Below are 12417 nucleotides of genomic sequence, written 5' to 3' on the forward strand. Positions count from 1 at the left end.
AAACCTGGCTTCAAAGGTCAGAGGCGTTTGGTTGACGGCTAGAGATTGCTATTGTACCATTGTTCGCAGAAAGGTCGTAGAGGAATTTCAGCGTGTCCGTCAACATTGATAAGCCATCATTTTCCCTCTGCGCTTTACATAGCATCGTATAACGCGCACCATAACAAACAAAGCATCCATGTTCACACACACACCTACTTCCCCCTTGTTGTTTTCAAAGTTGATGAATCATAGACTTGCATATAGTTCTAGACCTCAGATAGAAGCATTTACTCCTTTCGTATCTACATTGACAATGATGTGATGCACTGACAATCTCAACTTTCTTCGTGGCACAGATATGAACAGAGCAGATTTACGCTTCATAAGTACTAAGGTTGTTTAAAAAGATTTATAATATGATCAATAAGCCTAAGAGGATAATAAACCTGGCAATCAAGATAAAAATGCAATCAGACGGACACAGATGACAGGAAACAAAAAAAAAAAAGAAAAAAAAAGTAATGTAGCCAAATAGAATGAAATCAGAACCATATTTTTCCCCATCATTTTATGCTGCTTACCGAAGTGAATGAGAATCAGACAATATAAGGCACACAGCGTATTCGGTACGCCGGTACTGTCTTAGACCTATTAATATCGGCATAGAACAATCAGCTGAAATGTTTTTGTGGTAATTGAGGATAAAGCCGCATGGTAGGATCATGTCGCTTTGCCCATTTTCTGCTACTTATGCCCCCAGCCTCCAAATGTCATGAAGATCCATCGCCAAAATTCCATCATTATGCCTCACGAATGTGTACAAAGCGCAATTCAAATGAAAAATGTCGATATTGAGCATATGGTCTTGATATAATTTTTGTTTGTTCTTGTTGTTTTTGCTTTGCCGATATTATGGACATTTCAAATGTCTTGTTATTGCGCATTTCTCATATAACTTCCGCATGATCAGGGCAGGACGAGAATTAGGGTGTTTGAGAATGTTTAGTAATTTCCTTTAATATTTCTAGCCAATGCAGGATGTCCAGCAGAAAGAAAACATACAGATAGTGATAATTTTATGCACTTATGCAAGAATAAACTGTCATACAATCCAAAGAGTCATAAGGTAAAAAAATAAATAGCAAGAAATTGCAATGATATTACATAATCTTCAAGTAGGTGTGAAACAAAGGTTGAAATAAATGTTTTAAACGACTTCCTAATTTGTTGCATTTGTGGGTATAATATTATGTATGTGCATGTACGTACGCGTGTGTTTGTTTGTGTATGTGTGTGTGTGTCTGTCTGTCTGTGTGCGTGTGTGTGCTTTCGACAGGGAGAAGGAAGAAAGATTTCAATATGTACAAAATTCTTTCTTTTTCATTCGTAATATTGACAATGTGGAATTTATGTTTTCATAATGAAATTTGTTTCTATCTATAATGTCATGAATTAATTTGTATATTGTTTACATAAAAAAGAAAGAAAAATAAAAAATGGACAAAAAAAATGTGTGTATGTGTGTGTGGGTATGTGTGTGTGTATGTGTGTGTGCGCGCGCTCGCGAGTATTATATATTTGTCATATACCTACTTAGTATACCCGTATGCAAATCGGTCATCTTATTCAAAATACGAAAATATTTCTCTTCATGGCAACATTTCCATTGAATGTTCCAATGTGTAGACATATCAACATCTCATTCATTTTAATACTCCCACAATGTGTTGATCTTTGGGCATTCACTCGTAAGGAGAATGTATATTACTCGGAAGTAATAACCTGGATTTAGTCTACCAGTTTCCCCCCCACTTTAATTATTTACCTTTATCTCTGAGAACTGGATTAGACGTCCTTCTCTCCCGTACATGAGTGGCAGGAAGAGATGCGGCTAGGGCGCAGACTAGCGCAACGAGGAGGAATAGCCTCAGTTCCATCGCTGTACTGTGAAAACAAAAATCAAACAAGAAAGATAAAAAAACAAATACGTTCATCGACTCTTCTGAAAAAAAAAAAGAAAGTCAGTGCTGGTTTTGTGGAAAAGACGAGACATCACGAACAACGAATTGTGATTGTATGAATATCCAAGTTACATTCGAGCTTCTACCCCCCCCCCCCCCCAAAGAAAAGATGACAACATCGCAATAAATCAAAATAAACTGTAGATTTAAATCAATCATGTGCCTGTTTCCAAGTATTGTATTGTATTTATTCAGACAAATTAAATCAACATGTCTAGGGGTGCAAAAAAAAAGGGTACGAATACCCATGCATGTCTGCACCCCTGAGGTACATCATCACTAAATTAAACAAATTAAGAATTATGATCGGAACATTGAAATACAAAAATCTAAATACATGTAAGTATAAATATAGTACAGTAAAATGACAATGAAAAATAGCTCCAGCCTTCGGAACAGCAATATTGCAAAAAAAATGGATAACCAATATAAATATGTGAATAAGTGATATCGCAACAGAGGAATAATTATCTAAAACAACAAACAATATTGCAAGATATACAAACGGGATATTAAAACATGAATGAATATATCAAAAAAGGCCTATATCATAATGTATACACATGAATACTACACCAGACAGAATAACGGTAGACGTTCGCCAAATGAAACTTAAATGTTATACATAATACATCGTAAAATAGATTCACATACATAAAAACTGTCGTAATAAACATTTAAAACGAGAAAGAGATGTACTGGCTACAATGCTACTTGGCAATGAATTCTATTCTTGTGAAGTCTTGAGATAAAAAGAACATTTGAAATAATCAGTTCTTGCAAGCGGGATATAATACTTTCTTATCACGATCATTTCTACCAAATCTGTCCTCTCGTGTAATTCTACGTTGTCCAGTGTGCACCATATCATTTATCATTTGTAAAACATTATAAATCTGAAATACGTACGTCTTGTGATTAATTTCGAGAATTGTATCTTTTGCAACAACGTGTCATAACTTGTTTCCCAGTCACGAAACAATAGTCTAACAAACCTCTTCTGAACACGCTCAAGTACGTTAATGTGAGATAACTGTATGAATCTCATGCAGCAGCACAATATTCTAAACATGGACGTATAAGTGAATTGTATAAACTTGTCAAAACATGTGAGGGACAATGTTAAAAGTTCATTTTTATAACACCAATAATCTTACTATATTTGACAAACAGTTCATTACAATGATCGTTCCAATTGAGCGTTTCATTGATAATTATATTCCTAAATATTTTTTCTGACTGAGTTATACTAAATTTCTTTTCACATAAAACATAATCATAATCATATTTTGTTCTTTTCCGTGACATTTTCATTATCTTACATTATTTTATTAACATCAAAATCAAGTTGCCATGTCTTAGACCATTTACCGAAAGCATCAAGATCTCCTTGTAAATCGTCGCAGTCTTCAAGTGAATTGATACGCCTATACAAAATGCAATCGTCTGCATAAAGACGAAATATTGGAAGATATAGTCTTTCGTAATATCATTTATAAAACATAAGAACAAAATCGGTCCAAGGATGGTTCCCTGTGGGACACCAGACTTAACATCAACCCAGTCGGCACATTCCCCGTTGAGTACAACCCTCTGCTGTCTATGTTCAAGAAATTCATATTCCATTTCAAATTGGAGTTTACTACACCGTACATTTGTAATTTTATTTCTAAAAGACTGTGCGGAACACTATCAAATGCTTTGGCGAAATCTAAGAAGACGATGTTCACTTGAGAGCCTGAGTCCATTGCACTTGACCAATCGTGAATAGCATCTATCAATTGTGCTGTCTCACGGAAACCCTGCTGACCGTCAACAATATATTGTTCACTGACAGGTGGTTAACAAGTCGACGACATACAATCTTTTCAAGTAATTTGCACACAATAGAAGTCATAGAAATTGGACGATGATTATTTGGGTCGTTTTTTACACCTTTCTTAAATATAGGACAAATTTTAGCCCTTCGGCCAGTCAACTTGCAACTTTCCCGAGGACAAAGATTCATTGAATAACTGACATAAGGAGCTGGCTAATTGTTCAGCCCCTTCTTTCAATATTTTTGCTGGCAACCGTCTGGTACTTGGGATTTTAATACTGACATCGATATTCTGTAATAATTTGCGTACTTCAGCGACATCACAAACAATATTTTCCATGACTGAAACACAATAAGACAAATCGTTCAGTCGGGACGAGTAAACTGAGAATCATTGAATGTAGACTGAAACTGTGTATTTCAAAAAAAATGTGCAATCATTTTGTCATCTGTCACGTGAGTTCCATTTACTACCAATGCTGATATCGTCTTTTGTTCAGTCGTCTTTGTTTTAACAAACTTCCAAAATCTTTTCGGATTTTGCTTTATGATCCTCACATAAGTTGTTACACAAATAATGTTTATATTTTTGTTCTCAATAATTTCTTAGCTTCCCGTCTTTTTTGTAAAAATTTCTCACGGTCACATTTAGCGTTCGTTGCTTTAGCAATATCATATAATTTCTTACGTTTTTTAAATATTTACTTCACTTCTTTATCAATCCATGGTACATAAGAACCAATAGTTACATTGCGTGTATAGGTATGTTTTTCTCAACCTGCATCTAGTAGGCTACTCTTCCATATTTTCCAATTGGACTCAATAGCCCGAATTCACGAAGATGGTACAAATGAAACCATGGTTTAAACCATGGACAAAAACCATGGAGGCGCCAAGTGTCGCATGGAATATTTCGTTACGAAATCAGTCATTTCGTCGATGAAATGATTATTTTGTAACGAAATGACAAACATTTTGTTACTAAATGATTATTTCGGTCCACGAAATGATAAATTCGTTTACGAAAACGGTCATTTTGTCGTCAAAATGAACAATTTTGTAACGAAATATTCTGTGTGACACTTGGCGCTCCATGTTTTTTTTTTTTGTCCATGGTTTAAGCCATGGTTTCATTTGTACCACCTTCGTGAATTCGGGCCAATGTCAATACATAATTCACCGTGCATATGCGATTGTGACAGATCATTTCTAATGAACTTCTATTGTAAGATTCAAATAATACTCAATGGCTTGTTTATTTTTCATTTGACTTTGTTTTATAATCGTGTATGAAAAGGAATGAAGAAGTGAAATGAAATCAGTCAAAACAAAATAACAGTACATTATATAGTCATTGGTATTAAATTGATTGTACATCTTCATGGCATTAAAGTTAACGATTCTTATTGAAGACTAATTGGGCAGGGCCATCGTATTTCTAACATTGCTTATTTCTTCCTAAAATGATTATAGATTAAAAAACAAACACAACAACAACATATGACTTGAAAGACCAAATAGCGTTTGGCAACATGGGTGTTCCAATGGAGTCGATCTTTATTCGCTGCCACTCGGGGTAAATTCGAAAACCACGAATAGCGCCTGTCAGCAACGTGTCAGCGAATTATATGCTTTGAAGTACACGTTCATCGCCAGTGGTTGACTCCAGTCGAAGCGATTGTTGAATGGATCAATAACTTCATCTTCGAATGAAATGTTCTGTTCATTGCACGAATGCACGAATTTATTATTTGTTTGATATAACGTCTAAAATAAATCCTTGTCCCTAGTATTACTGATCATTTGTCTTTCAGGCATACCTTCATATTGGTTTATAGTGACCTCGTCTACAGCCACTATGTCTATTTTCCAATTGGTCTACTGGCATATCGTCTATTACCGATTCGTCTAATACCCATTTGGTCTACAACTCGTTTTGTCCAGTACCCATATTGTCTAATAGTCACTTTGCCCACTACCCGTACTGTCTAATACCCAACTCGTCTAAGGAGCATTTCGTCTACAAAACAATTGATCTAATAGCCAAATCGTCTACACTCACAATGTCTATTTGCCATGTCATCTAATATCTCTTTTGTCTACTACTAGTTAGTCTACTCCCACCTCGTCTACAAGTCATTTAGTCTACATTCACTTTGTCTATAGTTATCATATCGTCCAACTCTTAGTTTGTCCATACCCAATATGGTTACCCATCTGGTCTACTCCCAACTCGTCTACTCCCAATTGGTCTACTCCCAACTGGTCTACTACCAACTGGTCTACTCCCAACTGGTCTACTCCCAATTGGTCTACTCCCAACTGGTCTACTCCCAATTGGTCTACTCCCAATTGGTCTACTTCCAATTGGTCTACTCCCAATTGGTCTACTCCCAACTTGTCTACTCCCAATTGGTCTATACTCGTCTATACCCAATTGGTGTACTCCCAACTGATATAGTTTTACTCTCAACAATTTACCCAAACTAATCATTTCCATCTGGTCATGCTAATAATGAATATACCACTTTGTCTAGTGTCCAGTCCGTCTCACTGTCATGAACTATTCATATTAAACCCTGCCCTTGATTAGCACAAAAATCAATATTTGACTATTCTAGTTGTTAATTATTCCGCACATGCTGAATATAAAGACATACTAATCAATGGTGAGACATGACTATCCAGTCTACATTCTGGCCGTAAAATAACTAAATAATGATAAACTAGCTCAGTTACAATCCTCCATCACATACGAATTGTCAGTCATACGAAACAGAATTACATTTCGACCGACCACCCCAGTCCACCCGTACCTCCGTGCGCATGCATGCAGCGATCTTGGCGGGATCCCGAATGAGGAATTATCGAGTACGAGTGTAATTTGATTTTCATTGCGTTTGGTACACTAGTGAAGGTACTAACGATCCGCACGATGTGGGCGTGTAGTTGGATGGATTGACACCGGATGCTCGCGTATACTAGTACTGTGTTCCGTTTGTGTGAATGTTCAGATCATTCTACTGATTCACAAAATTAGCAATTTATCAATATCCTTTAGCGAAAGACTGTTATCACACGATGGCAAGGTGCGGTATTTGAATGCTGAGTTGTAATTGCTTGATTGTAATTACTAGCAGACATACTCGTAGACGTACAGTTTGTATAAATTGAAATTGTATGGTTTTGATGATAAAGAAGTAAAGTGGTTCGAAAATTATTTGTGCTGTCAAAGAAAACAATTTACATGTATAAATGGCATTTCATCCTCTGTGAGAAATGTAACCTGTGGTGTACCCCAAGGCTCGCTCCTCGGGCCGCTGTTATTTCTATTATATACAAATGACCTCCCTATCAAAGTACAAAAGTGTAAACTGTCTTTATATGCAGATGACACGTGTTTGTTTTATTCAAATAAGGACCCAAACGTAATATATGACATGATGAATTATGATTTGAAGATTATTTCAAAGTGGTTGAACGTTAACAAGTTGGTTTTGAATGTTGCAAAGTGTGAAAATATGTTAATTGGTAGTAAACAAAGATTGAAGAAATGGAACAATATAAGTGGTGATTCTTGTGTGTATATAAATGACACACCTATTATGAAAGTGAATGTTTGTAAATATTTGGGAGTTTATATTGATGAGAATTTATCATGGAATAGACATAAAAATCAAAAGTAGTGAAGAATCTGTATCTATTAAAAAGAATACGATATTTCATTACTCAGAAAACAGCTGAATTATTTTACAAATCTGTCATTCAAGCTCATTTTGATTATTGTTCTGTGGTGTAGGGAAACACCAACAAAACAAATTTAGATAAGTTGCAATCTCTACAAAACCGATCCTTGAGGGCAGTGTTGAAGGTGAACCAGTTATTCCCAAGTAGATTATTGTATTCTTCATTGAAATTAGATCGATTGCACATTCGCAGATCAAAGCATTTAGCTCAAGTTATGTATCGATGTGTTCATCATACTGCCCCACCGTATTTGAATCAACTTTTTAGAGTACGTCAATCACATTATGCCACTAGGTCGGGCGACATGCAATTGAATATTACACGCCCTAAAACAGATTATGGTAAAAGATGTTTTGTATATAAAGGTGCTTCTTTCTGGAATGATTTAGTTCGACATGTTTCTTCTGATGTTTCCATTGATACATTCAAAAAACAATTACATAAATATATAAAATAAGTATAAATATAGGATGCTTAACCGGATGGAGTTCAAGCCATTCCCTTTTTTTACTCATCGATACAGTTTCTCAGCAATACCGATTCTCTTCTGTATTTGAAATTCAGTGTCACATGCCCTTATTTTTTTTCTTCTTCTTTTTCTTTATGTTGTAATCTAAGGCCTTGTAGATAATGTTTTTCTTTCCTTTTCTACTTTTGTGTCTGAAACAAGCTATCATGGTGCATATACCTTGTTTCTTGCTCTTTGCATATTATGGTGATGTATATCCTTGTCATACTGTACGTGTAATGTTTGTATTTTTAATCAATGTGTGGACCCCTCTGAAAACCAGCCTTTGGCTGACGAGGGTGTTCCAGCCCATGAGTGGAAAATAAAAATTGAATTGAATTGAATTGTATGGTGGTATAGTTGTGTATATAATAACCGATATTAAATGTACTTTTAGAATTTGACATGAATAAATGAATGTCATGGAAATTTCGTATTGTTTTTAGTTGTTCTCGTGAATGTCGACTATAATTTGAAATAACAGGTCTTTTTGTGTGTGTGTGTGTGTGTGTGTGTGTGTGTGTTTGTGCTGAGTTATACATGAAGTATGAAGTGTGTATGGTTTGAATGGAGTTTTGGAAATCTGCTTTGTAAGGAAGAGGATTGACACAAAATGGAGAGAAACTGAACTGTTGTGTGATGTAACATTTGATTTATTTTTGAATACATAACAACTTTAAACGTAAACATGAAAAGTCCCAATTATTGGGTAAATGGATGCAAAGTTATGGGCCATAATAGAAAATTGCTCAAAAAACTTAACGTTGACCTCAAAAAGGATATTGACCCCTGCCGGTGACCTTGGACCTTGTGTTGACCATTGCATACCTCAAAATTTTTAAGTCTGTATTACCAATCTTCCATCCAAGTTTGATTGAAATTGGAGCACTTAATGGCACCTAGAAATTCAAGATTTTAACGCGTAACAGACAGACGGACAGACGGACGGACGGACAGAGTCTCGGACAGAACGACCCCAAAGTGATCCCTTATACCTCAGTCACACTTGGGTCAAACCCACTATCTCGGCGCAATTGCGTGAAATATGTGTCGCCCGTGTTTTTGCTTTATGGACATTGAATTATCACGCTAGGATGTTTTATTTATTATACAAGGTTCACTCTTGAAGATAAAATCCATATCAATGACCTTCTTCTGCCAAAAAATGAGAAATCAGGAAAGGCATCTGATGTAGTAATGAAATACCACGTGTCGCCGGTCAAATATTTTCTAAATTTCCGTATCTTGCCAAAATTTAGAGAAGAGCCACTGCCCCAAAACTTAATTAATGTAAACATACATGATCCCTTCATTATATAATAGTCAAAGTTTTTTATATAAATGTTTTGTTTTCAAGAAGGGATGAAATGAAATGTGTCACCAATTGTATATAGTGAAACTTACGTTACCATATTTTAGATCAAGATTTAATTTCTTTCCACCATCGCAAATCATATTTTTGTGTATATGTTTCAACTTTTTTTTTTTTTTGTGCATTTAACCGTTTACATACATCAGTACGTGGCAGACAGAATAAAGAATACTGATAATGTACTTCTAATGTGTTCCTTTTCATTTTTACCATACTTATGATTGTGTATCAAAGTTGAATGGATGGAGTGTTGAAGTTTGGACATATAAATGCTGCATGATTGCTTCTGATATAAATTACACATCCACCACAAAAATAACACAGCAAGTTTTTCACACTGTGACATTATCTTTTTTTCCTTAAAAATTGTCATAATTAGAACGTAAAAATTTAAACCAAATGGGGCACCAAGAGTGTTCAACCTATTTCACTGGGAAAAAAGAAACTGGATGAAGTAGACTTAAATAACAAAAAAAAAAAAAACTATTACTAGTAGTAGACCAGTTGGGAGTAGACTAGTTGGCAGTAGACGAGTTGGCAGTAGATGAGTTGGCAGTAGACGAGTTGGGTGTAGACCAGTTGGGTGTAGACTAGTTGGGAGTAGACGAGTTGGGAGTAGACCACTTGGGTGTAGACCAGTTGGGAGTAGACCAATTGGGTGTAGACCAGTTGGGATTAGACCAATTGGGAGTAGACCAGTTGGCAGTAGACCAGTTGGGAGTAGACTGACTGGTTATTAGACTAATTGACTATTAGACAATGAGTTGTAGACCAATTGGCTATTAGACAAAATGAGCTGTAGAGTATTTTATTCATAGACCTTATGATTAATAGACGAAATGGTCAATAGACATAATGGGTGTTAGACGAAATGTGACTTAGACAAATTGGACATTAGATAAAATGGCTAGTAGACGAAATGACAATTAGACTAATTGGCATAATTATAGACAAAATGGTTGGTAGACGAGTTGGTAGTAGACGAAGTGAGTTTAGACGAGATGGCATTAGACTAGGTGGACAGTGGACAGGGTGGTTGTAGACGAGGTGCCAATTTACCCTTCATATTACAACATAGACTCTCCCGACATCCAGAAAGTTTTTGTTCGAGGATTCCCGGATTGTATCAACAATAAACGAATGCAAAGTGCATTTATTTTTCAAGTATAATCGAAATGGATGGCGTATGCACAGGTGCATGGATCAGCTTTATTCAGTCCTTGGACGAAAAGTGTCCATAAGTTTGAATATAATTACAGATAAGCTTCAAGATTTACCAACACAATCGATAGTTTTCCCACAGTCTGGGAAACATGCGAGATATAATTCAGTCGCTATTAGCATTGAGTGTACCACTTCAATCAATCATGGTACACTTAGAACCTCGGAAACGATTTCACTTCAATTTTGCACCCATCCTGCTTGAAGTCATGAATTTACATTTACATTTGTAATCAATCAAAGGGCTACTCAGGACTATCTGACAGTTCTTATACCTATGATCTAAGACCTAAGATTTAATACCACTATATATAATGCAGTGCGTTATGTTATCAAATCATCACGATCTCTTTTTTTTGGGGGGGGGGAGGGTGGCTGGGTAAAACCTCAGAAACCTCAGAATGCCGAATTACCTTAAAAAAAAGAAGAAGAAGAAAAGAAGAACACTTTAGGGAAATGTAAAATACGGCCCTTAAAACACTTTTTATGAATAATGAATAAGGAGCAAAATTTGGCTCTGAAAAAAGGCCCTATACTGTCCGGGGTTTTCCAGGCAAATGAAACCGAAAACTTACTAACCCACGCACTTTACAACTGCCCAGCCGTCATTGCTGTGCAGGACAGAGAGATTATGTATCAGGGACAGATAATCCAAAAGTTTGGGTGAGAAGAAACCCATGATTCTGCTGTATCAATTTGCAGACAAAAACAAAAAAGACAAAAATAGGGTGACAAGTGAGATGGTGATAATACAAATCCATTAATAAACTGTCACAGCAACCAAAAGACTTATTCGTTCTCAATTTCACCGGCTGCAGACATTAAACAGTTAAAATTAGAGTTACTTTCTTATCAGTCGCAAGCTTAGAATGCTGAAGATCGTAGATTTATGTACCTACTCCAACACAAATGATTATTACCAGGATGTTTGTATACATAATATACATGTATATATATATATATATATATATATATATATATATATATATATATATATAATTTCATTTATTGTTTTTGAAACTATTTTATTGGCAACATTTGTACGAAGAAAATACATATTAGATATAATTATGAAAGTATGATAAGGCCTATTATTGTTATATAACACAGGCTCGTCAAAATCAATGAGCAAAATCAGTTGTATTTTCTAATGTTTTCCTTATGTTTGATGTGGTGCATGGCAGGGGCTGACACAAGGAGTAGAGATCGAAAGCGTTGACAACCACCCTCAAAGAAATCTATAATCTGTACTTACTTGTAAACGTAATGTAAAGGTGCAGGTGCATGTGGGGGGGGGGGGGGGGGAAGGAGGCTGGGGACAGGACAGTGGGAGCTTGGCCAATATAATATGTATTTCAAAATAATGTTTATCATTTATTATGTGTAAACGCGGAATTTATGATAATGATAATGATAATAATATTAATGATAACAATGATAATAATAATAGTAATGAACAATACTGATATAGCACTTGATATTGACGTTTCTATGCGCATTAATACGGACAAAATATTAAATCAAAATACATATCATTATCAATTATATATATATATATATATATATATATACACATATGATGATTATATATATATAGTTAACAAAACTAGGATTGAGCAGATAGTTTTAAGTTTTGAGTAATGATTTGATTGCTATTACTCAATACACAAAGAAGCATATAAATTTACGTATATTCACATTATCAAATATTGATCAATAACGTTTCGTTTAAACGTCTTTTCTTAAA

General features: G+C 35.3%; 1 pseudogene; it reads right to left on the reverse strand.

Annotated features, from left to right (window-relative positions):
• The window catches only part of LOC139720899 (uncharacterized), a 57600-nt pseudogene that overhangs the window by 14851 nt on the left and 30332 nt on the right, over positions 1-12417 (reverse strand).

Source organism: Diadema antillarum, unplaced genomic scaffold (assembly GCF_040938485.1).
Source record: "Diadema antillarum isolate AM-2024a unplaced genomic scaffold, OU_Dant_1.0 scf00000134, whole genome shotgun sequence".
Lineage (NCBI taxonomy): Eukaryota > Metazoa > Echinodermata > Echinoidea > Diadematoida > Diadematidae > Diadema > Diadema antillarum.